At 35.8% G+C, this 26,577-nt stretch overlaps 1 long non-coding RNA gene across 2 annotated transcripts in view; it reads left to right on the top strand.

The window, feature by feature from the left end:
* Positions 1 to 26,577, top strand: part of LOC116157225 (uncharacterized) — a 119,352-nt gene that overhangs the window by 57,824 nt on the left and 34,951 nt on the right. Inside the window, exon 2 of one of the 2 annotated variants that reach the window (XR_010383506.1) lies at positions 19,151 to 19,228. This is a non-coding gene — a long non-coding RNA (uncharacterized LOC116157225). Of the gene's footprint in view, positions 1 to 19,064; positions 19,229 to 26,577 lie in introns of those variants that run through there. The other variant, XR_004141222.2, reaches the window with a different exon arrangement.

Genomic DNA, 26,577 nt, shown 5'->3' with positions numbered 1-26,577 from the left:
CTTCCTTGAACCTTTAGATTGACTAGATACTACTTCTTTGGACTCTAGCCTGCTTAGTGGCCTGTTGCCTCCTCTAGACTAAAGATGCCTCAGGGCAGAAACCATATCTTGCTCCCTAATTTAATCCTAGGAGCTAGCATGGTGTCTGGCATAGAGCTGGCAATCACACAAGTTATTTGTTGAAGAAATGCATAATTGCCTAGTAGGAAATAAGCATGACTTGAATCATCATATTTATATTTTGTTTAAAAAAAACTCTTTGAAAAGAATACATTCTTTTCAAGTGCACATGGAACATTTTCCAGGATTGATCATGTACTTGGGCACAAAAGAAACCTCAGCAATTTTAAGAAGATAGAAATTATCTCAAGCATCTTTACTGACCACAATGCCATGAAACTAGAAATCAACAACAGAGACACAAAGGAGAACAAAAGGAAAACATGGAGATTAAACAATGTGTTATTAAAAAACCAATGGGTCAATGAAGAATTCAAAGCTGAAATTAAAAAATACCTTGAGACAAGTGAAAATGAAAGCACAACCACACAAAATTTATGGGACACAGCAAAGGCAGTGCTAAGAGGGAAGTTTATAGCAATACATGCTTTCCTCAAAAAAGAAGAACAATCTCAAATAAACAATTTAACCCACCAGCTGAATGAACTAGAAAAAGAAGAACAAAAAACCCCAAAAGGCAGCAGAAGGAAGAAAATGATAAAGATTAGGGAGGAAATAAATAAAATACAGATTAAAAAGACCATAGAAAAAATCAATCAAACCAAAAGCTGTTTTTTTGAAAAAGTAAATAAAATTCATAAACCTCTGGCCAAACTCACAAAGAAGAAAAAAGAGAGAGCACAAATTAGAAAAATAAGAAAGGATAATGGAGAAATTACAAGAAATAAAATAGAAATACAGAATATCATACAAGAATATTATGAAAAACTATATGGAACCAAACTGGATAACCTAGAGGAGATGGACAAGTTTCTGGAAACATACTGTCCACCAAGACTGAATCAAAAAGAAACTGACCACTTGAACAAACCGATCACTAGAAATGAAATTGAAATAGCAATAAAAAACCTCCCTACAAATAAAAGTCCAGGACCGGATGGCTTCACCAGGGAATTCTACCAAACATACAAAGAAGAACTCATATCAGTCCTTCTCAAACTCTTCCAGACGATTGAAAAGGAGGGAATACTCCCAAACTCATTCTATGAAGCCACCATCACCCTGATACCAAAACCAGGCAAAGACACTACCAAAAAAGAGAATTATAGGCCAATATCACTGATGAACATAGACACAAAAATCCTCACCAAAATATTAGCAAATAGAATCCAACAACACATAAAAAAGATTATACATCATGACCAAGTGGGGTTCATCCCAGGGACACAAGGCTGGTTCAACATATGCAAATCAATCAATGTAATACATCACATCAACAAGAGAAAGGACAAAAACCACATGATCATCTCAATAGATCCAGAAAAAGCACTTGATAAAATTCAACACCCATTTATGATAAAAACTCTCACCAAAGTGGGTATAGAGGGGACATATCTCAACATAATAAAAGCTATATATGACAAACCTACAGCCAGCATAGTACTCAATGGTGAAAAACTCAAAAGCTTCCCACTAAAATCTGGGACAAGACAAAGATGCCCACTATAACCACTCCTATTCAACATAGTCTTGGAAGTCCTAACCACCGCAATCAGGCAAGAGAGAGAAATAAAAGGGACCCAAATTGGAAAAGAAGAGGTAAAAGTGTCACTATATGCTGACGACATGTTACTATATATAGAAAACCCTAAAAGGTCCACACAAAAGCTACTAGAGCTGATTGAAGAATTCATCAAGGTATCAGGTTACAAAATTAACGTTCAACAATCAGTTGCATTTCTTTACACTAATGATGAATCAACAGAAAAAGGAAGTAAAGAAACAATCCCCTTTAAAATAGCACCCAAAGTAATAAAATACATAGGAATAAATCTAACGAAGGAGGTGAAAAAATTATACACAGAAAACTATAAACCATTGATGAAGGAAATTAAAGAAGACTTTAAAAAATGGAAAGATATCCCATGCTCTTGGATTGGAAGAATCAATATTGTTAAAACGGTCACACTGCCCAAGGTAAGCTACAGATTTAATGCAATCCCTATCAAATTACCCAGGACATATTTCACAGAACTAGAACAAATCATAATAAAATTTATACGGAACCATCAAAGACCTAGAATTGCCAAAGCATTACTGAAGAGAAAGAAAGAGGCTGGAGGAATAACTCTCCCAGACTTCAGACAATACTATAGAGCTACAGTCATCAAGGCAGCATGGTATTGGTACCAAAACAGACATATAGACCAATGGAACAGAATAGAGAGCCCAGAAATGAACCCACAAACTTTTGGTCAACTCATCTTTGACAAAGGAGGCAAGAATATACAATGGAATAAAGACAGTCTCTTCAGCAAATGGTGTTGGGAAAACTGGACAGCAGCATGTAAAACAATGAAGCTAGAACACTCCCTTACACCATACACAAAAATGAACTCAAAATGGATCACAGACTTAAACATAAGACAAGATACAATAAACCTCCTAGAGGAAAACATAGGCAAAACATTATCTGACATACATTTCAAAAATTTTCTCCTGGAAGAAATAAAAGCAAGAATAAACAAATGGGTCCTAATGAAACTTACAAGCTTCTGCACAGCAAAGGAAACCAGAAGTAAAACAAGAAGACAACCTACGGAATTGGAGAAAATTTTTGCAAATGAAACCGACAAAGGCTTGATCTCCAGAATATATAAGCAGCTCATGACTCAATAAGAAAAAAATAAACAACCCAATCCAAAAATGGGCAGAAGATCTAAACAAGCAGTTTTCCAAGGAAGACACAAATGATCAAAAGGCACATGAAAAAGTGCTCAATATCACTAATTACCAGAGAAATGCAAATCAAAACTACAATGAGGTATCACCTCACACCAGTCAGAATGGCCATCATTCAAAAATCCACAAATGACAAATGCTGGAGAGGCTGTGGAGAAAGGGAAACCCTCCTACACTCCTGGTGGGAATGCAGTTTGGTGCAGCCACTGTGGAAAACAGTGTGGAGATTCCTCAAAAGACTAGGAATAGACTTACTGTATGACCCAGGAATCCCACTCCTGGGCTTGTATCCAGAAGGAACCCTACTTCAGGATGACACCTGCACCCCAGTGTTAATAGCAGCACTATTTACAATAGTCAAAACATGGAAACAGCCTAAATGTCCATCAACGGATGACTGGATAAAGAAGTGGTATATTTATACAATGGAATACTATTCAGCCATAAAAACCAACCACATAACGCCATTTGCAGCAACATGAATTCTCCTGGGGAATGTCATTCTAAGTGAAGTAAGCCAGAAAGAGAAAGAAAAATACCATATGAGATTGCTCATATGTGGAATCTAAAAAACAAAAACAAAAACAAAAACAAAAACAAAAACAAAAAAACAAAGCATAAATACAAAACAGAAATAGACTCATAGACATAGAATACAAACTTGTGGTTGCCAAGGGGGTGGAGGGTGGGAAGGGATAGATGGGATTTCAAAATTGTAGAATAGATAAACAATATTACACTGTATAGCATAGGGAAACACACACAAGATCTTATGGTAGCTCACAGAGAAAAAAATATGACAATGAATATATATATGCTCATGTAGAATTAAAAAATTGTGCTCTACACTGGCATTTGACACAACATTGTAAAATGATTATAAATAAATAAAAAATGTTAAAAAAAACTTCTTTGTATTTCAGCTACTACTTAGGAACAAATACCATTTTATTAATAAAGGACTGTTGAAGTCATCACTATTTCTTGAAACCACACACACAAAAAGTGATATCAGATCTAGAAGTAACGTGGTTAGTGGGAAAGGATCTAGTGATGAAGCTAAAACCTACTGTGTAATGTGCAAGGTGAAGAGGCCTTACCTCACTTTGAGTAGAATCATGTTTTGTTCTGTATTTTTTAAATATTGTACTTGGAAACTATTTTGCCCATTTTATGCCCTGTTATTTATTGTCCTGCTCGTGGAGTTTTTCATTAGAGGTCTATTTGTGCCTGCTTTGCCCTAAGGGAAAGGATGATACAGAGCTCTCATCTGTCTCTGTTACTATGTATTATTACTTGGGAAACGTCAAGGCAAATGCCATGTAAACAAATAAAACCCTCCCGAAGCTTTTGCTCTCACTGTTAGGCAGTGGGGAGAAAGAGCAAACATTTAAGTTTTCAGAGATAGACTTAATAAAGGGCTGCCATTTTCCATAGTGTGGGAGAAAAATTATATTCTCAAGTGCATATAATCTGGCATTTGAGGATTAATAAAATATTACTGAGTCTGGCTTTGCTCTCTGTTTGTAACAATGGTTATTTGGGTTTAGCACAGCCTGGCAGCCTCAATTCTATTGAATTTGGTGTACATATACAGCTATCAAGTAATAAAATTAGTCTATTGAAAGGATTTTATCTTTTATTAGGAGAGGCTGGGCAAAGCTGATTCACTTTCCATTACTCTGAGGCCTTGTTTTTGGTTCATCTCTTTCTGATTTCCTCAATCACGTGGAGTATCAGTAAAATTCAGGCAGGTGTACCTTCCTCTAAACTCCCCCTGAGGAAACTCGATTACTACCAGGTACTCTCCCTGGAGTAGGATATGGGGAGGTTCAATTTATTTATATCTTTTGTGCAGCTGAGGACTGACATCTAAGTGTGGAGATTGTCAACACAAAGAACATAGGGTAATTATTTGGAGAAAATTACAAAGTGCACATTTGCTCCCCCAGAAAGACTGAGAATTGAGTGTTCTGGTAAAATGAGCATCCTTGACAATAGAGACTCACCACACTGTCCCTACTGCAATCTGTGGACTATCATAGCATGTAACATACCAGGATTGCACATTTTCAAACAGTTAATATCCTAGAGCTCTGGAGACGCTGTTCCCATCACATACTGTGCAGTAGGTGCTCACCAAAGATGGCCCCTAATGAACCGTGCCTCCCAGTAGTCTTGCTCTTGTGCTGTCCCCCTCAGTTGAAGCTGGGCTGATCCTGTGACTTGCCTTCCCAATGGAGTGGGATAGAAGTGGTGTGTGTTTGTATTTCCGAGAGCCTGAGCAGTCATGTAACAGGTCACATTGTTCTGAAGGGGAGACCATGTGAAGACTCTATATAGAAAGGATGTATGAAGAGGAGACACTTTGAGCCTGTATGGAGACAGACAGAGAAAGAGATAGAGATAGAGGCAGAGCCAGAAACCCAGCTGCCCTAGCATCCCAACTGAGCCTAGCTATTGCTACGAAGGTGCCAGGCACATGACTGAAGCCATTTTGGACATTCCACCTGGGACGCTGAATATGCAGCCACCATCTGACTGAAGCCGCATAAGGAACTACAAGCAAGACCAGCAGAAGAACCCCGAGAACAGCTGAGCCCTAGTCAACCCACAGAGTCAAGAGAAGTAACAGAACGATTGCTGTTTTAGGCCAGTAAATTTTGAGGTAATTTGTTCTATAGTCATAGGTAACCAAAGTAAAATAATTTAGTTCAGCCATCTTTATACCATAGGTGAGGAAATTGGAGACCAGAGCAGTGAAGTCATTTGACCAGAAAAATGCTGAGATTAGAACTCATCTCTGGATATCAGTTAAGATGTCTGTTCACCTTACTTTGCTGAGTTACTTTAAATATACAAACCCTTAAAATGTCTCTGTGACCCATTTTTGAGACCATATCATTAGGAAATTTAAAAAAAGTGTCAAAAGATGTTCATCATAATATTATTTATAATAAGAAACAATTGGAAACAAACAGTAAGTCAACATATAGAGGCATAGTTTAAAAATCTGTTGTCTTTACACTTAAAAAAAATAACATGTAGCCATTAAAGATAATGCTTTTGAATAGCATACAAAACACCTAATATAATGTTGAGTGAAAAAAAGAACAGCACAATGAAAGCAGAACACAAAATGCTTTACATAAGATCCCTAAAATTAGGTCTTATTTTTTTCACTAAAGACTAAATTCAGAAAGCAGATTGAAAAGATATCACCAAAAATTTAACCATAATTATTAAAAAGTAGAAAGACTAAAGGATATTTATTTTCCACCATTTTTTTTCTGTGTTATTCCCATATTTTTATAATGGACACATATACTGGAAAAGATAAATGTGTACTGTAGAGTAAAACTCTACCTATTTTAATTTAGTATCTTTTGATTATTTACAAGGCACTTTTGGCTTTTCCATACCATTTGAGCAATACTTGCCATTTAACAGTCCTCTGCTGTTGGAGGAGAGAAGGAACAGACAGTGCAATTTATTAGTTCTCCTGTGGGTTCTTTTCTGATGATCCTGATGTCAGCTTAATTTAATTTGTGTTTTTCTTATAAAAGAATGGAACAAAATCAAATTCCATTCTAGGTATTTATATTCTTTGCTTTTTTCAATTCTACCTAATCAGATTATGAATAATATTTAAAATACAAAATGTATGTCGTTGATTATATGAGAAAATTAAAATATTCAGTGGTTACTTTAACTTGGTGTTCTCTTCCTATTTTCCATTTCTAGTTTCTAAATTTAGAACGGATTAGTTCAAAAAGAAAACTGTCTGCCTGTCTCCTTAGAGTAGAAGTTACTGCTGTTGGAAGCCATTCCTAGCTTCTTATTCATTAACTAATTTACAGGTGAATCTTTCACTCAGAAACCTACACTACGAACCTATTTCTCAAATGGTTTATTTTTAATCTCTAAAATTTTATAGTTAGTATGATATATTGAAGAATAGAATATCAAAAGTAAAGCTATTTTTACTTGTTAGCAATTATTTTGACATGTAAAATATGATTAAGACTTAAAAATCTAATTTAGATGTTCTAAATCAACTTTAAATATGGGTTCTCAAGTCTCCATCTTTACTGCTGTTGCCTACACTTTTAGTTTCCCCAGTGCCTGTCTGTAACCCAGAACAGGTTCAAATGCAGTTCAAATAAATGAAAAAGCTGATAACTTGGATCATAATACTAAGATATAATAAGTAAAATAGGGAACGGATACTTCCATTCATCTCCAATGAAACAAAGTACATTAAATTTATGTCCTTTATTAATTGTATGTGTCACCAGAACTGGCAGGTGTATTTTTTAGGATCATAGCTATCATAGATGGTTGACATTGCTGGATACTTTCTCGTTCAGATAAATAAGGAATAACACATAATTTGGAAAAACTAAATAAAACTATATAATCCAGTATAATTATTTATCTATAGTTAACTTATTTTAAAGGTTACAGTTTCTCAAGTTTCTCAAGGTTACAGACTAGTGAGAGAAAGATATGTAAATACATCGCTACAAAATAAGTCGTTACAATATTATAATGTGATTACTACTTGATTCAGATATGTTCAAATTAGTGGTTTCACGTTTAAAAACTTAATAAACAAAAACCTAAATTAAGTAGAGTTGGGAGGCCAGAAGCTCTCATGCTTTGCGATGATAGCCAAGACCAAAAAGAAGAAGAAAGATTCCTCTTCTTTCCTGGCAGGGACTCAATCAATGAAAAGCCCTGAACTCTGTTCACTAGAACCTGCCCAACCTTGTTTTCCTCTCTATGAAAGCATTTTCCTTCCCTTTCTGTGCAGGGAATTGCACACGGCTTGCCATGGTTGCAGACCCTGAATTACAATTTTTTGCTGACCCTTTGTAAACCTATTTTTTGCTGGGGAAATAACTGGCAGTCTATTTGTTTTAGGTCAACACAGGAATACAAAATATGTCAGCATATGTCATGTAGGTATTCAAGACAAAATAAATCTCTTTGTTCTAGAATATATGAACACATTTTGAGTTTGGAACAGTCACAAGCTCTTTAATCTTCTTCATTAGTTGCTCATCTTATTCCTGAATCTAATCTTTCAGAATAAATTTGTTTCTATTAAGAACTTATAATGTATGAGATTTCATCTTTAGTTGACTTCAGGTTTGACAGCAGCCTGAAAAATTATATGATGAGGAAATTAAATAAACTTTGTTATAAACAGTCTACACCTTGGATTTGTTCTCTTTTCTCTGTAGCCTACGTGGAGTCTGCATGTTACTATATATGTAATAACAGTTATTTATCAAAGAAGATATCTTCTAGAAATTGTAGATTGGACATGATGCTCAGACAACTTCTGGTGCTTGTCCAGTTCTTATTCTTTCCAAGGGAACTGCCATCCACACAGGGGTGAGTCCCTGAAGCCACATTTTAAATATGTGACTCTACCTCTCACTTCAGATGACTGGATTATAGGGAAACACCTGCACAGCTGGGCCAATTATATTCCCTCCTCTGATTTCGGAGTTGGAACACAGCAATTTGGGTCAACCGTGCATGCCAGGCATTGGAGGACATGAAACTTAATGAGCTGGGGTGGAAACTGAGGTGGAGGCAGCCTTTGGGCAGTGACTTCAGGACAACATGCACTGAGAGACGAGCAGAGAGAACTGGTCTTCAGCAAGAAGCAGGAGAACCAGGAACAATAGGAAAAAGAAAGCTAGATTTTCAGTTCTGGAGAACAGCCTTTGTTCCTGAAAGCTTCCCGGTTCTAGCTTTTGATCTCAGAGAGCCCTGACTGTGTTCCTGCCACCATGGTCTCAGAGATTACACTGAGACTTTATAGGATTTTCCACTCTTCTTATGTGAATCTCTGTTTCTTGCCACCAAAAAAGCTTTGTCTAAGTCAATAGCCTTTTCCTAATCTCTAGTAATGTGTAAACGCCAAATTTGCCAGCTGCAATTTGCAGGAGACACTAAGCTCTTTGTTTCTATTGTCTTGCTTTTAAGGTTGGGGGATTTTACCAGTTATTCATAGGTCATATCATAGTGCATAATATAGAGTAAATCCTCCCCTCAAGTGTGCTTAATTAAATGAAAGGGGGGGATTAAATGAGAATTTGGTGTATCTGTGCCACCAATTTTGTGATTTGCCCAATTATTTTTGATATCAATGGGTTGTTTTCACATCTTTTTCTACTTGTTTCTTCACATTCATAGACTGTACAATTAACCTGCACCAGCCTAGCTCTAAAGGGTTCAGAACCTTTTCCTACCTTTCAGAACCTCAGCAGAAGTTGGTTGTAGATCAGTTGCACTCAATGAATGAGGTTTTCTTTCTCCCAGAGTAAGAGGGCATTTCTTCCATAGAGAATTCAGTCATTAACAACCAGAATTGAAGGTTCTGCAGCAATATGCAATAGTCCTCTCCTCTTCCTTTTGGTTGAATAAGTCATGGTCATGACAATTCATCCATTTTTACTTTGATCCAGATCTTCATTGAATCATGCTATACTGTTTTCCACAAATACTGATTTTTCTGCACTAGAAGCAGAAATAGTGGCCATAGGAAAGGGGAGGGAAGGAGATAAGGTCAGGGGAGGAGGGGATTGTATTGAACTTTGCTTCTTGAAATGTAAAGAATCACTAGAGAAGAGCGATGGAGATTAACGGAGGGCTGCTTTGCAATTAAGAAATCAATTTTCTTCACTTTTTCTCTGCTCTCAAACAGTCCTTGTAATCATCTCTCTTTATACATTGATATGTTTGCTAAGTAGTCAGGGAAGGATACATTAACATTGATACATCAATGCTGGACAAGATGAAAGTTGTCTGCTAACTTGTGTTTAATGAGTTCTGAGTCATTTTGTCTATGAAAGCCATAAAATCAAAGACAAAATTCTGGAGCTGGAAGAGCTTTAGTAATTACATAATGATTATTCATTTTGTCATAAATATTAATATTGGTTTCAGTTCCATCTTATTCAAACATTTCATTTCATTTTGTACATGAGAAATACAAGGCTTCAATATGAAATAACATTAAAGTTAATTGAAAGTTAGTGGCTAAACCCAGATCTTCTGAATCAATGCCTTTCTCGGTACACAATAACATTTCCTCAGATTTTTGGATGTTTATTGGTGATGACTAGTATACATATTTCTATGTTTACCTGAGCATATACCATTAAATATCCTTCAGTCTTGAAATTTGTTCCGTTAGGGATGAATTCATTTGCTCTGAAATAAGTCTATAAATTAATTCTGCTAGTTGGCATTCACATTGGGCACTTGTTTCTAAAGGAAGAAATCTGGTTGAAAAATAATTTTGTGAAAGTTGCATAATGTATAATTAGAGAATTTTACATGTACTCTTCCTTTCTGCCATTAAAAATAAGGTTTTTTGGTTAATAAAATATAAATGAGAATAAATATTTAGAAAAAAAGTTTGACTTAAACTTCTTATAAGGATATTTATTTCAAAGATATGAATTTGACTTCATTCCAGGCAATATCTTGAATGGATATTTAAAGGACTGTGACTATTTAAGGAATAACTACTAGGATATCATATGCATCCCTGTTTGAAAGAAGTCATATCAGACTAAATTCAGGTCCCTCTTTCATGAGTTTACTTTATTGAATAGTCAAGAATATACAACAGATAGATGACAAATGTGTAGAGGCATTGGCAAGGTGTTTGATAAGTTTTCTTATGAGATTTTAGTGGAATAGATTGGAAAATATGGGCTAGATTAAAAACAAATATATCTGAAAAGAGTTAAGTAATTTTATTCAAAGTTGTTCAACTAATAATAACGTGGTGTCTATCATTTACTGAGCCCTTCTACATGCCAGGCATTTTACTAAACATATGTGTTATCTCATTTCATATTTAATGTAATATTTAATGAAGCCTATGAGGCATATATTCCAATTTTACAGATAAGGAAGCTGCAGGTTAGAAAGTAAGTAAACTTTTTCAAATTATTCAACAAACAAAAAGGGATGCCAGTATATGAACACAAGTTGCTTAACTTCAAGACCTTACTCTCTACTAGATTAAAGTGGAAGAGGCCAGTTTAGTTCAGCTGAGTTATTCTCCTTGAATGAAATATGAAGGGCATGTCTCAATGATGTAATTATAATGTCATGTCATTTTTAATGTATTGCTATTAAACTATGAATTACTATTTTTATTTCTGGTAGTTTGCTTAATTTATTCCATTCAATTTTATTGGGCACTTATACTTTTTATTTGTATCTGCTAATCTCAAACTCCTAATTTATTGCTCTCTCACTCCCTTACCCCTTTGGTAACCATAAGTTTTTTTCTATGTCTGTGAGTCTGTTTCTGTTTTGTAAATAAGTTCACCTATGCTGTATTTTAGATTATACACATAAAGTGATACCATATGGTATTTGTCTTTCTCTTTCTGACTTACTTCACTAGTATGATAATCTCTAGGTCCATTTATGTTGCTACAAATGGCATTATTCCATTCTTTTATGGCTGTGTAGTATTCCATTTCACACACACACACACACACACACACACACACACATACACACACACATATTCATTCCACATCTTCTTTATCTATTCATCTGTTGCTGGGCATTTAAGTTGCTTCCATGTCTTGGCTATTTTAAGTAGTGCTCCTATGAATATTGGGTTGCAAGTGTGTTTTCAAATTAGAGTTTTCTCCAGATATATGCCCAGGAGTGGGATAGAGGGATCATATGGCAATTCTATTTTTAAGTTTTTAAAGGAATCTTCATATGTTTTCCATAATGGCTTCACCAAGCTACATTCCCATCAACAATGTAGGAGGGTTTCCTTTTCTCCACACCCTCTCCAGCATTTGTTATTTGTTGGGCACTCACAATGTGAATGCCAGAATCAGGATCTAGAATGATACTGAAAATTCTTGTTACTAAGTTGAAATGAACAGGATGAAATCGAACAAACGTAAATGAAAGAATTGGCTCTTGGGTCCAAGAAAGCAAAGTAAGATCACCTAAAAGAAACAATATATGTGGCTTAGCATATGTAAGATTGTGATTTATAATAAGAATATATCTTTGGTTTTTGTCCCTGGCACAGAGCTCTTAAAACCTTTGGAGTTTCCTAAGTAGGGATTGCCATTGAAGTTTCTTTTGTTATGTTAACAAGATGACTTTTGGAAAGCTCCTAGGTAAACTAAAATATGCCAAAGGACCTAACCAAATGACCAGAGGGTTGGAATTTTCAATCCTATTCCTCTGATTTCCAGAGAAGGAAGAGGGGTTGGAGGTTGAATCACTTGCCAGTGGCCAGTGATTTAATCAGTTTTGCCTATGTAATGATACCTTCATAAAAACTCAGAACAGGGTTTGTAGCTCCCAGATTGGTGAACATGTGGCGATTCTGGGAGAGATTGCTGGGAGTGTGCAAGGAAGCTCAGGACCCCTTCTTAACATACCTTTTCCTATGTATCTTTTCCATCTGGCTATTTCCAAGTTATATCCTTTTATAATAAATTGATAACCTAGTAAGTAAAGTGTTTTTCTGAGTTCTATGAGTTGCTCTAGCAAATTCATTCAACCTAAAGAGGGAGTTGTGGGAACCTCTGATTCACAGCCAGTCAGACAGAAGCAGAGGTGACAACCTGTACTTGCTTTTGGTGCCTGAATGAGAGCAGTCTTATGGGACTGAACCCTTGACCTGTAGGATCTGATGCTATCTGCAGATATATAGTGTCAGAATTAATTACTTGGTCAGAGTTAACTGCTTGATGGTGTGGGAAAGAGAAGAAAACACACACACACACACACACACACACACTGGAGCATGTGTGAAAATGACTTTGAAGTTTTGGTTCATAGTAAGCTCCAAGAGAGGCAATGCTTTGATGTGGGCACTCAGAGCCTCTGTGATCACAAGAGTATTAGTAAAACAATGAAGGGGGAGATGCCAGACTGTTTTGCATTGATTGCATTGAACACTTTTGGAATGTTAAGTTCTAGGTGCCATAAAGCATATGGATATGTGTTCTTATGAAATTGCTAAAAGGGTTGAAACCCTGTCATAGAGAAAATAAACAAAGAATGTTTTGGTGGGGGAGAATAGCATTATAGCTGTCTTTAAATATTAAGAAATTTTCTGAGTAGAATGTAGCCCGAGACTGGTATACAAAGTAGAGGGTTTGGGTTGATGAATGATAACTAAAACAAGGCTTTTTGTTTTAAGGGGAGGAAGACAGTTTTGATAGCGCCATTTCAAGGTAGCATGGGCTGCCTCGTTAGGAAGTGGGTATTTAGCCCTAGAAACATTCAAGCAAATATAGAACAGCAAATGTCAGAAATTTGGTAAACAAATACAAGTTATCTCACCCCTGAGAAAACTACATTACGTGGTAAATCTCTAACTTTGGATTCAGAGGGTAGAAGATGTAATAATTTTACAGGCAGTCTCAAATGCAGCCAGGGCAGACCTACTTCTAGTGGTATTTCTGTGCTGTTCAACCTACTTAATTTGCTGATGCAAAGTATTTTGCATATTTAAAAACAGGGCTTTAGAAATATTTGCCCAGAATACCTATGACTTGCTCTAATAGAGAGATCCTAGATTTTATGGAAATTTAATAGTAAAAACAAAGTCACTCTGGTTCAATGTATTGAAAAATATGGCTGTGTGCCACATCGCTCCCAGTCGCAGTCTGGTCCCTTATTATTTGTTTAATCAAAGTAAATCAGAAACAGTAAGCAGCATTTGCACAGGAACTTCTGGGAACCACAGTTGCCCTTTTTTTTATATATTAGACAGTCACATAGCCTTTGGTGGATCCATCTACTCAAAGTCCTGTTTTCATGGTTTTTTGAATCAGAGAACTGTTTGCTCTCCACTGTGGTTTGATCCTCCCCTTCAGGGAGGACACATTACAGTTATGCTGTTTTAGAGAAAATATCAAAAAGCGGTTTGTCCTGTGACTTTTTGACTTCTCCTCATCCCCTTCCAGCCACAATCATCTCCCTCCTGCCAGACTCTGGGACTTGAATGTATAATTGCAGACCGTTGTCTGCAGTGTAATTATAGCCTCATTTGACTTGTTGCACAGCAGTATGACAAGAGTGCTGGCTGTCAGGCAGGGTCAGGGGTCAGCCATTACCCCCTGGACTGCAGGCAGCAGCCTCACCAGGGTTCTCTGGAAGTCTCCTCTCAGCCGTAGGACAGGGCTGCAGCTGTCTGTGTGTCTCTGCAAATGACTCTTTGCATGAAAACATGGACTGTTTTCAAGACTCAACATCCCAGGATGCTGTTTGGTTTCTTGTTTTCTTATCAAAGACACAATGACCACTCTGAAGTGAAAGGGGCTATTTTCTTGTGCTTTCCATATAAATTTCAAGTGAAATATGTACATAAGCCAGCATTAAAATATGACATCTATTTTTCTTCATACACTTAAGATTTTAAAATGATACTTTTATATTAAATCAGGAGACTACATTAGGATGGAAACTGCTATGTGTTAAATAGGAAAATAACTTGGATGCAAACAAATATATTGTATTCAGACTGAAAATCGCATAGATCTTGTAAATAAAGACTCATCAAATCACAAAGAAACAAACAAACAAACAAACAACAAAATCCACATCCTGTGTCAGTTAATTTAATCTTACTGGTGATTAAAAAATATATATTCCTTAGACAACATTTCTTATATTTCATCTAGCCTAGATTTAAGTCTCTGATGGGATGCAAATTCAGATATACTTCTAGGGGAAGAATGTTTTAATATTACTGAAAGATTGTCCAATCTCACTTTCAAATATTTGAAATATTTCACATAATTGATCTTTTCAAGACTTTAAACAGACATACTGATCTAACTTACAGTAATTTCAATGAATAAATCTAATAGTAAGTATAAATGAAAATTTGCTCATCAAATTTTCAGATGACACTAAACTAAGTGACAATGTTAATGTTTGAGAAGCCAAGATAAAATATGACTTTGAGAAAGTTGTTTAATCTAAAAAAGAGGACATTTAGTAAGGTGGATGGGGGACAATAAAGTTTAAACACTAATATAATAGGGGGTGGGGGTGGGAAATAACCCAAGAAATTGTGTTGTTAATGCACTAATTGAGAGGTACGGATAAAATATTTTTAGGAAATAGGCTGCTGTGATCTAGTAAATGCATTAGACAGCAAGAAACATCCTTCCTGTTCTGTTTTACAAGAAGGGATTCCTGTGTTTCATTTCTGTGACTTTGTTTTGACCTATTATTCATGTCAGGGAGCTGCATTGCCCTTATTTAGTCAGAGTTTAGTGCAGGATTTTAAATCCTAGAAAGCCAGGAGGTTATCAGAGAAAAGTTATTTTCAGGTTTTTCACAGTGAGGTGCAAACATAGAAATCAGGATATGGTAGAACACCGAGTAAGCAAACAGGAAGTGAGAGAGGTGAGAAACAGGCTGAGTTAGATTGCCACGACAGGGTCAGAGACAGAGGAAATGAGAACCAGGCTGTGAGACCAGAGGTGTTAGCACCAGGGGTCACAGTGCGTGAGTGGGAAGCCCCAGTCCAGTTCTCTGCCTTCAACAGGGGCACAGGAGACAGCAGACAGTTCCAGAGATCTGCTTGTATGGCCTCCTCCACCTGACCCTTCTGGTTCATGCTAAGAGAGCTACCGCCATTATATATTTCCATCATTACGAAAACATTTTCCATTACTGAGGGCTTACTGTGTGCCAGGACATAGAATAGGGATTCACTTGTTCATTGGTTCCTTTATTCTCTAAATATGTTTTCAGCCTAGAATATGCCTGGTACTGTGATGGTATTAAGATGCAATGATGAGTAAAACAACGTGGTCCTCAATCTCATAGCAAGGGGGTGAGACAGATATTAACCATACAGTGTATACAACCTAAGTAAATATAAATATACATATAATTAAAGATGGGATAAGTCCTATCAGAAAAGGACTAGGAGACCTAGGGGCGCTGACTTGGTCTGAGAAAGTGCTGCAGGGTGAAGTTTGAGCAGGAAAGAGCTGGACGAAGAGGAGAGCATGGGTACTCTGGATAGAGCACAATTCTCAAAAGATGCGAGGTATCTGGAAGAATTCCACAAAGAGGACTGAGGATGTGGAAAGAGGCCAGATCACACAGGGCCTAGAAGAGTATCTCAAGGAGCGACAGGAAACTGTTGAAAGCTTTCAAGTGGTGATATCACATGAACTAATTTTTCTTAAGATAACCCTGGCTACAGTGGGAAGGATAAGTTGGAACAAATATACAAACCAGTTAAGGAGCCAGTGTTTGGATCATCATGAGAATGATAGGGAATAATAATTCACTCAATGCTCACAACCTAATAGGATCCTCATTTTACAGAAGAATGGACCGAAGCTTGGAGGGGTTAATTTCCAAAGTCATAGGCCTACAACATGAGGGATTAATTCTTTCGTGTCACATACTCACTGAAGCAAGATTCATAGAAAAGTATAATTGGAATGGAAACTTAGATCCTGTGTAAATTAATTCATTGATTTATTCAAGTAATATTTGTTGAGTGGCTGTTCTAGGCACAGGGATTACAATATTGAAACAGATAGAAAAAGTCACTTTTCTAATAAAGCTTACACTTTAGTGGATGAAAATGGTAATAGATTAACAAACTGGCTATCTGAATATCAGTGATAAAATGATAGCAATCAAACAGGGTCATGTGATAGGCAATGATGGAAAAGATTCTTTGTTCAGTGGTAGTGAGAGGGCAACAGATGGAGCCTTTAAGGCAAAGGGATTGCTCGGACAGAGACCTTGATATGGGGACAAGCATGGCAAGTGGAGGGCCAAAAAGAACCTCAGGGTGGCCAGAGCGTTGGGCAGAGTGGTACAGGATGTGTTTGACGAGATCGTCAGGGTCCAGGTTAAAAAGGACCTTGTAAATGTAGGGTTTAGATTTTAATCCAATTGAATGAGAAGCTTTGGGAAGGTTATTAAAGGAAGCAAGGTAAAGAAGATAGGATATGACTCCAGTTTTAAATGATCACTGCAGCTGCCATGAGGAGGGGGGGTTGGAGGGGGCAACACTGGATGCTGGGAGTGTCATCAGGAGGCTGCTTCACATGCCTCCCAGGTAAGAGATGATGGTGGCACTGACTAGGTGGCAGCAGGGGAATTGGAAAAGAGTGAACGTTTGAAGACCCCTTTATTATGGAAAAATATATACAAAATTAGAGAAAATGGTAAAGTAAAATCTGATGTATCCATGACACAATTAACCATTATCAACTCATTGCCAACTTTGTTTCTTCTGTATCTCATCAATTTCTTCAGATTATCTTGCAGTGAATACTATACCATTTTATCCATAAATGTCATAATATGAATCTCTAGTAGACAAGGATTTATATTTTAACAAAATATTAATTTATACCTAAAAGTAAACAATAATTAATTTCTAATGTTATCAAATGCTCCTATCAGTGTTCACATTTCTTTGTATTATGGATTTTTTTTTAAGTTTGTTTGGGTCCAGGTCAATATTGGTTGCAACCATATGCAATATATGTTGGTTGCATGTATCTTCTCTCTTTGTCTGTCTGTCTGTCTCTCTCTCTATGTGTGTATATATATATATACACATACAAACATCTAGATCAACTGGTCTATTTATCTATTTATCTAGCTAGCTAGCTATTGACTATCAATATCTTTATCTTTCCTTTTCCCTCTAATTTGTTTTTTGAAGAATTTGGTCACTTCCTGAAGAGTATTCATCAGTTTGGATTTTCCTAATTGCATTATAATTTTGTGACTTTTACATGTTGCTCTATACCCTGTATCTTCTGAGAATTGGCATTTAGAGTGAGAATTTTAATTGGATTAAAGTTTGATTTTTTTTCTTTTCATCAGCAAGTGTCCTTTTATCAGGAGGCATATAATACCTGATTGTCTCTTTTTTTCATGCTAACATTTGCTGATAATCATTGCTCAGATACTTTAATTAGTTAGTGGTGCAAAATAGTGATAATAATTTGATTATTCAGAAGTAGATTGTTTAAAAAAATTGGAGAGAGTGTGAACAAGGCTTGCTGATGGAATTTTGATAATAGGGAGAGAAAGAAAGAAATTAGGAATGACTCCTATGCTTTTGGCTTGGGAACCAGATATGATATTGTGGTGTTCTCTTCTCAATGTACCAGTATGAACAGGACTGGATGGTGGGGCCACAAAGTAGAAACAGCCTGAGTCCCTGAATCACCACATGGAAGACAGCAGGCCGATCAGGGACACTGACAATGGAGACTACTCAGTGTCAAGAAATGTGTGCGTATGTTCTGCACACTTTAATCTTTACAATCTGAAAGTTTCATACATCTGATCCAAATCTTCTTATAGGACATCAAGATGTCTCTAGTACTTCAAATCCACATTATAAAGAGAAAATATGGTAAAAATTATGTCCAATTTGGCTTTTTATTTTGGAGAAATAAAGTATATCTTTACTTACATGTTATTTTCAGGTCACTCTTTGTACTCTTTTATCATAAAAATATTAATCAGACCTTTTTTTAGCTCTAAATAAAGAATTTGCAAGCTTATTAAGTGGTTTTTATCTGTTGTTGATTGCATAACACATAGCTAAATTTCAATCTACTTTAATAAGTATTTGGTCCTCCAAAGCAAATGTGATGTAACAAGTAATTAAACAAAAGTTTTAGTCAACAGGTAATATCTTCTCCTTACATAATTAATTGAAAATAAATCAGTAAACAAGGGTCACTTAAATGTAAAAAATAATTTTCTTTAATTATAATGAATATTATGAAAGGTTATAAATAAACTTGGTAATAAATCTTTAATAATAAACTAACCTAAAATGAAATATGTTGTTTTCTTATTAAAATCCACCTCTTTCCCATTAACCACACAAAAATATTGAATACATATTGCATATTAAATGACTTGCATGTTGAATGACTTAAAAAATTTTTAAGAGAATTCACAAGATTATGTATTATTGTAAAAGGACTTTAAGAATTAGGAAAAGTGAGGTATGATGGTCTGATAAATTAAAATATATATTTTATTAGATAAGCATGTCCAATGATAAGAATTGATAATAACAATGTTATACTCTTGTTTGATTTTCCTTTAGTTTTTATTTCCTGATTTGAGCCTTCTCGGAATGAGTAGGTGTCTCCTTAACATGATTTCATTTTGATTTCTCTAGGCTAGCCTGCTGGACCTCTTCCTCCTTCGACCCTACCGCCCCTCCTACTGTGATTGATGAGCACACACTAGGAGTCAGGTAATGTTCGAAGCCCAGGCATTGTCACTGCGCATGCGATGTCTGACTACAAAGAACATTAGGTGTAGCGAGTAAAACGAACAAGAAGCTACTAAAGTGACAATTGTAATGCAAGCCACTGGACACTAAGACAAGGAGCAAAAAGAATGATATGGAAACACAGATAGCAGGAGCAGCTAAACCAGACTCAGGAGGTGAGACAGTCTCTCCAAGTATCTATGTTGAAGCCCACGTGCTGATGAAGAACTGGCCAAGCAGAGTTTAGGAAGGAGTTTTCTAGACGACAGAACAGCTGGGGTTGCAGGTGCAGTGTAGAGCATCAGAGGTGTAAGCAGAAGCCGGTTTCCTTATATAACCCATGGACGTTTTACACCTTGTTAAGAACTTTAGATTTCATTCTAAGAGCTAAGAAATGGGGAGCTAAGAAAGGATTTTAAGCAGGAAAAGCAACACGTTTCATTTTGTGTTGTAGGAAGATTAGTCTTGCTATAGGTAGGGAGAGCAGAGGTGAGCTGTCTGGTTACCAGTAGTGGAAGGAATCCAGGAAGAGATAATGGTGGCCAAGCCAGGGCATTGACTAGAGATATGGAAGAAGCGTCTAGAGACACATAAAGGGTGTCAATTGGATTTTGTGATGTTAGAAAAAGAGGTAGGAGTGGAGGTCTTCTTGTATTTTAAAATGACATATTTTAAGATTGAGTGGGTTTCTATTTAACTCTCGAGACTGGACACTTTTTTTCATGTTAGTCTCTCATCTGATCCCAAACTGAGGATTTTAGTCCTATCTCTGACCTATATGTGAAAAGAAAGTTCATCAGAGCCTCTCAGTGCTGTCCCACATCTAATCTCCCCCTTCCATCTAGGGGTCAGAACAGCCCAAGTTTGCATTTCAGATACCTATTTGTTGTAGTGCATGATTGGGCCTCATTCTTGTTATGTACTAGGAGTTTAAAAGTTACTCATAAAATTCAAGGCAGTGGATCTTAGTGCCTCCTGACAGATGAAGGTTTTGTGCAAATTTTTTCCCTGCTCCATTCAGACTAGCTCTGGGTCCTCCAATATGCCATGTAACAGCAACCACATTTTAATGCAATGACAGCTTTGAAAAAATAAAACTATCAGTCATTGTCAGATACTTTATAAATGGAGACAGAGGAGGGGTTCTGTTCTCTGTGTAACAAGGACAGAGGAGAAAGGTCAGTGATATATCATGTGGTATAGGATTTCCCCTTAAGCAATCTTCTGCTAAGACTTGCTCACAGTGTGCAAGCTTTTGTCTGGACAAGGACTCTTTAAGATTGCTCCTCTACTGAAGGCTACAAATATTCAAGTCTGCTCTGTACGGTGTTGAAGAAAGGAGAGAATGCCTCTCAAGTGGATTTGGGGAAAGAATTAATTTTTTGCCATTTAGGATGGCCAGGAATTAATATTAACGGTTGTTTCACTTATGAAAAATTCATTAGATGGCTTATAAATTATGTATGTGGGAAAAAGAAAATCTATCAATGGGTGGTTTGAGGATTCAGAAGAGCACTTACATTGATAACAAAAGGTATTTTGTGCAGCAGGTCATGTTTGGGGTGGGCTTTTGTTCTTCCTTTGTGCCTGAAAATGATGAATACAGAATTGTTCTTATGCAATTCCCTGGTAGTGAGGGAACTAGTCATTTCAATAGTTTATCACTATGTACTTGTCTGCTGTTTGGAAGCAAAGAAGGCAATTTACAAAAATGTAATAGAAAAGTCAGAGAACTGAACTGGACTGTCTGAATACTGAACCCATGTGCCTAGCAACGCAGAGCAACCTCATAATGAGCCCTTCTCCCAGATCTCTTGAAAAAAGAATAAACACAGTGACCCAAGAATTCAAACCTCTACGTGTAGTATAAAAGTAAACAACAGACCGATGCCAAAAGAAGTTTAATTTTTCAAAATCTTGCAGAGTGATAAAACATATTTTCTTGCATAGTATCAGTCTTAATGGAGTATTTCATTTATTGTATTTTTTTCTGGTTAGTTTTATCTTTTCCATACCAATAAATACAGGCAGTTGCAATACCCTTAAATAGTTGCAACTTGGAGCAGAATCTGTTGGGAATGTTTAAATATCTCTTTGAAAGACACATTAAAATAGGACTATATATTAATATGTCTTTTTAAAAGTTCTATAAACTTTTGGAACAGTGTGGGTATATAGTAACTAATAGTAAATAAATGTAGTTTAAATTCAAAATAATTTATTCTAGTAAATTCAAAATAATAAATTCTATAATAGAACCAAAAATGACAAATTATAACTGAGGAAATAGTAGCTAGTCTGTGTTAATGATATATGTGGTTCCAATCTTGTTAATATGATTGGAAATTAAATTATATTCTTCAATTAGTATACCATAGATGATTAAACATGGAATGAAAGAAATCAAATTCCTGTTACTATCTGATTTTCTATAGTTGTTTCTCTTTTACTGCGATCATTAATCTCTCTTTAAAAAAGATATATTGTTTTCTTTATTTAAAGAAAACAGCTGAATTAACCCTAAACAACAGAATTTCTAATAAAACTGAAATAAATTAATGAGTTTGGCTTGGAATTAGAAAGACTTCTAAAAGGACAGTGCAAATACGAATACCTAAAGGATAGTCTAAAATCAAGAGAATACTTTCCTCCACATTCTTTAGCCATCAGGTAGGCATTTGTAATTCCAGATGAGTGTGGCTTCTTTTTGAGGAAGAGGAGTGTCCAAGGGTTTCACTGCAGTAAGGAATAGGGAATATGCTGTATATGCAGCTGATTTTCATGGTGATATTACCCTTGAAATTTTATGTCTATAATTCTACAGAAGAAAAGAAATATGAATAGCATCTGTATTGTCAATTCTAAGAGCTTCTTTTAATTCACAGATGCCCAAATATTAACTTAAAATTGAGTGACTAAAATGTGTCTCATTATATTCTGGGCATTTGCAGTGTCAAATCTGCAGAGACAAGTGCACCTGGAGACAAATGACGAGTCTACCATAAAACAGAAGCTTAATGATGTTCACTTACATTTTCAAATTATTCCCAGCAAATTACCTTGGGTAGGTGGCACATCCATCAAGGCAAGACTCTAATTTCATATTCATAGTAATGTGCTCCTGTAAACTCCTCTAATAAGGCCTTAACTAAGTTTTCCTTGTGACCTCACTTCGCTGAAATATTGCAGGCTGTGTGTTTTGTAGTGTCTCCAATTAATTTCTGACCTTGGTGCTGCCTGGGTACAATAAGACAAGTGAAGGGTGGAGATCAGATTTAATTTTGAATTTCCTGACGGCTGCTGGTTTGTATCTCAACTTGAACATTACTTAAACATGTTATTTTTGGTCAATGACTTTTTATACAGGGTACTGGGCAAGTGTAATTAAGTAGGCTAAGTTTTGTTCTCAGCTGTCCTCTGAGTTCTTGTATGGGAACTTGGACTCTCAACAGGAAACACCTGTATGGTAGTTGTATACCAAGCCTTCCCAGAGAATTAATATGTAACATTGTTTCTGTGCCTCATAAGTTCTTCCCCAGACAGAAATGCCCAGCTGTATTTGAAAGCTGCATTTTTAATTATTACTGAAAATCCAAACTCTAGGCTTAGACGTGAACCTTGTTATAAGGGTATATTACACTCAGCTGTACCAATGGGCAGCCAGATCATTCATTCATTTCATCATTCAGTTTTAGAAAATCCTTTTTCAACAATCTTTATTGAATGCCTGCTCTGTATAAGAATTGTGGAGGTATACAAAAAGAAATCAGATCTAGATCCCACCCTCAAGAGAGATTAACAGGAAAAATATTATTGTCTTGAATGGAACCCAATTAATTCCTTCTTAAAGATGATCAGCTGATACTCAGATAGGCTACTTGCTTTGTAAAAAAAAAAAAAACTTGAAATAATGCTGTTAAAACCCTATATGAGCTCCTGTTTTGGGTAATTCATGGATTAAACATAATTTTACAACAATTAAAAATCTAAAAATGAAGAATAGAAATAATAAAACTATATGTTGAATTTGATAGCTGAGCTCCTGATGAAGTTGGAGAAATCCTCAAAGACGAAAAACTAGGAGGGTGTTAAAAACAAACATAATAGCTCAAATTGAACATGAGGCTGCAGTTAATCTGGTGAAACCTGCTGATCTACCTCACCCAGAGGTTTGGGTTTTAATAGCTTAGTGGACTTAGGAAATAAGGCCTTGAGCTCAAGCAAGATGAGACATTAGAACCAAGATCGCAGCATAAAGTTGAAGGTCTTGAAGAGTTGCAGCCTTAGTGACAGGGTAGACCAGAAAGCTGATCTACTGCAATAGGGAAATAGCAAGGATATTTAGCAGGGTCAGCCTCAGCTCAGGATATAGACAAAAAGTTTCCTCAAGAACCTGCAATTACTGACTGCCCTCATTCAAGTTTAGTGTTTGAATTTACTATAAAAGACATATCTAGATAACATCAAGCTAAGAAATTAATTTGAAGTGACTAGGGGTCAATGTGCCCTATGGAGCATAAAAGGAGCAAGCATAATTTCGGTCAATAGTGATACATGTTCAACCTAGACCTCACAGCATCCCTACAGAGAAATCATCAAATCACAATAAAAAAAATTAATATTCAGACCCAAATATACAAAGAACTGTTAAAACTCAACACTAAACAACTATGCAACTCCTTGAGTTGAGATAGAACCAATAGTCCTGGGAGACCAAGGTAACTAGACATTGCAGGACAGATTACTGAAAGGAGACAGCTGCATAGCTGTAGAACTCTGGAGTCCTGTAGAGGGTCCCCTTCAAGTATTCAGCAGAATTCACGTCAGCTTATGCATGTGGGGAAACTACTGGAGGCTGAAGCTCTTGAGCTGCTCAGAAGAATTAGAAGTAACAGTGTCTGATGTTCACAGCTGGCTGAGAATAGTGTCTGTCCCACCAGGCAGATTGAAAAATCTCAAGATTTAAAGGGCATTTGGTAAAGTACAGAGAAGAGTCTTGCCTCAGTAATGTGAAGTAAATAGTGCTAGACTGAGCCCTGCTCCAGGTCTACCCAACACATTTTAAAAATGAGACCCAAATGACCAAACTGTTTCCAAGTAGCTGAAGTACATCCCAGATAGAGCTCATAAATAGTTTTAGGAACACACACACACACACAAAAATCCAGCATTCATTAAAGCAAAATTCAAAGTGCCCTGATTCAAATGAAAAAATTTACCAGGCACACAAAGAAGCAAGAAAATTCCATTCATAATGAGGAGATAAATCAAATCAGTTGAAACCAACCCAGAAATGACACAGACATTAGAATTAGCAAACAAAAACTTTAAAACAATTATGATAATTATATTTCATGTGTTCAAAAAATTAAGTAGAGGCATAACAAGGATCTAAGTCAAATTTCCAGAGATGAAGCTTATAATGTGTTAAAAAACACATTGGATGAGATTAATAGCTATTAGACATTATAAAGAAATACGAGTAAACTTGAAAATATAGCAAAATAAAACTATCCAAAATGTAACCCAGAAAGAAGAGAGAATTAAAACAAAACAAAACAACAACAGCAGCAAAAACAGAGCCTTAGTGAGCTGCAGGACAACTTCAGTGGCTTAATATACATATAGTTCCTTCAGAAAAGCACAGGAGACAGAACAAGTATTTGAAGACATATGGCCAAAAGGTTCCCAAACTTGGTGATTATTATAAATTTATAGATCCAAGGACCATGATGAATCCCAGGCATAAAAAACATAAAGAAAATGACATCAATGCACATAGTAATAAAACTGCTCAAAATTAGTCATGAAGAAAAATCTTAGAAGTGAGCAGAGAGAAAAATGTACACACATTACATGGTGAGAAGCAAAGATAAGCAGATTGTAATCAGAAGCAATGTTAAGTGAGAAGACAGTGGAATAATGTTTAAAATACTGGAAGAAAATAAAACCTGTCAGCCTAGACTTCAATACCAAATGAAACTATCTTTCAAAAATGAAGACAAAAAGTAAGTTCTTTTTCAAATATAAAAAGCTGAGAGAACTCATTGCTAACAGAGTCTCACTGCAAGAAATATTAAAAAGAGTTCTTCAACAGATGACTGGATAAAGAAGATGTGGTGTATTTATACAAAGGAATACTATTCAGCCATAAAAACCGACAACGTAACGCCATTTGCAGCAACATGGATATTCCTGGAGAGTGTCATTGTAAGTGAAGTAAGCCAGAAAGAGAAAGAAAAATACCATATGAGATCGCTCATATGTGGAATCTAAAAAAAAACCCAAAACCAAAAAACATAAATACAAAACAGAAACAGACTCATAGACATAGAATACAAACTTGTGGTTGCCAAGGGGGCGGTGGGTGGGAAGGTTTAGACTGGGATTTCAAAATGTAGAATAGATAAACAAGATCATACTGTATAGCACAGGGAAATATATACAAGATCTTTCAGTAGCTCACAGAGAAAAAAATTTGACAATGAATATATATATGTTCACGTATAACTAAAAAATTGTGCTCAACACTGGAATTTGACACTACATTGTAAAATGATTATAAGTCAATAAAAAATGTTAAAAAAAAGAGTTCTTAAGGCAAAAGGAAAATGATATCACAAGAATCTGTAAATCTGCACAAAGGAGTGAAGTGCACTGGAAATGGGAACCACATCATTTAAATAGATATCTAAACCTTCTTATTATATAAATCTCTTTAAAAAGTAATTGACATATTAAACAAGATAATGACAATGTTGTGCGGGCTTTACATTATTTGTAAAAAGCACAAAGGTCAGTAAGGAAAAAAACTGACAATACTATTATATATTTCTTATACTATATGTTCAGTGGCATAATATTATAGATAAACTGAGAAACTTAGAACTGCTTATTATTAACCCTAAAGAAACACTAAAATAACAAAAACCAAGAGAAGATAAAATTAAATAATTTAGAATGTTTAATTAATCAAAAAGGAGGTAGAAAAAGAGGGAAAAGATAACAAAGAACAGATTGGGACAAATAGAAAACATTTAGAAGGAAGAAAGTTTTGAATGTAACCATATCGATAATCATTAAATTAACGCAGAGATTCATCATGAGTCAGAAACTGAATATTTTCAATGTTAATTCCCCTCTGATCTCTAGATTGAATATAATCCAAATAGAATTCCAACAGGCTATTTTGTAGAAATTGACAAAATTATTTTAAAATTAATATGGAAATGCGAAACATCTAGAACAGCCTAAATAACTTTGAAAAGAAGGACTAATACTATCTGATTTCAAGACTTACAAGTCTACTTAAATCAGGACAGCATCGTACC

Source organism: Camelus dromedarius, chromosome 13 (genome assembly GCF_036321535.1).
Source record: "Camelus dromedarius isolate mCamDro1 chromosome 13, mCamDro1.pat, whole genome shotgun sequence".
Taxonomy (NCBI): domain Eukaryota; kingdom Metazoa; phylum Chordata; class Mammalia; order Artiodactyla; family Camelidae; genus Camelus; species Camelus dromedarius.
The sequence above is the reverse complement of the archived record's forward strand: the minus strand, read 5'-3'. Positions and strand labels throughout refer to the sequence as shown.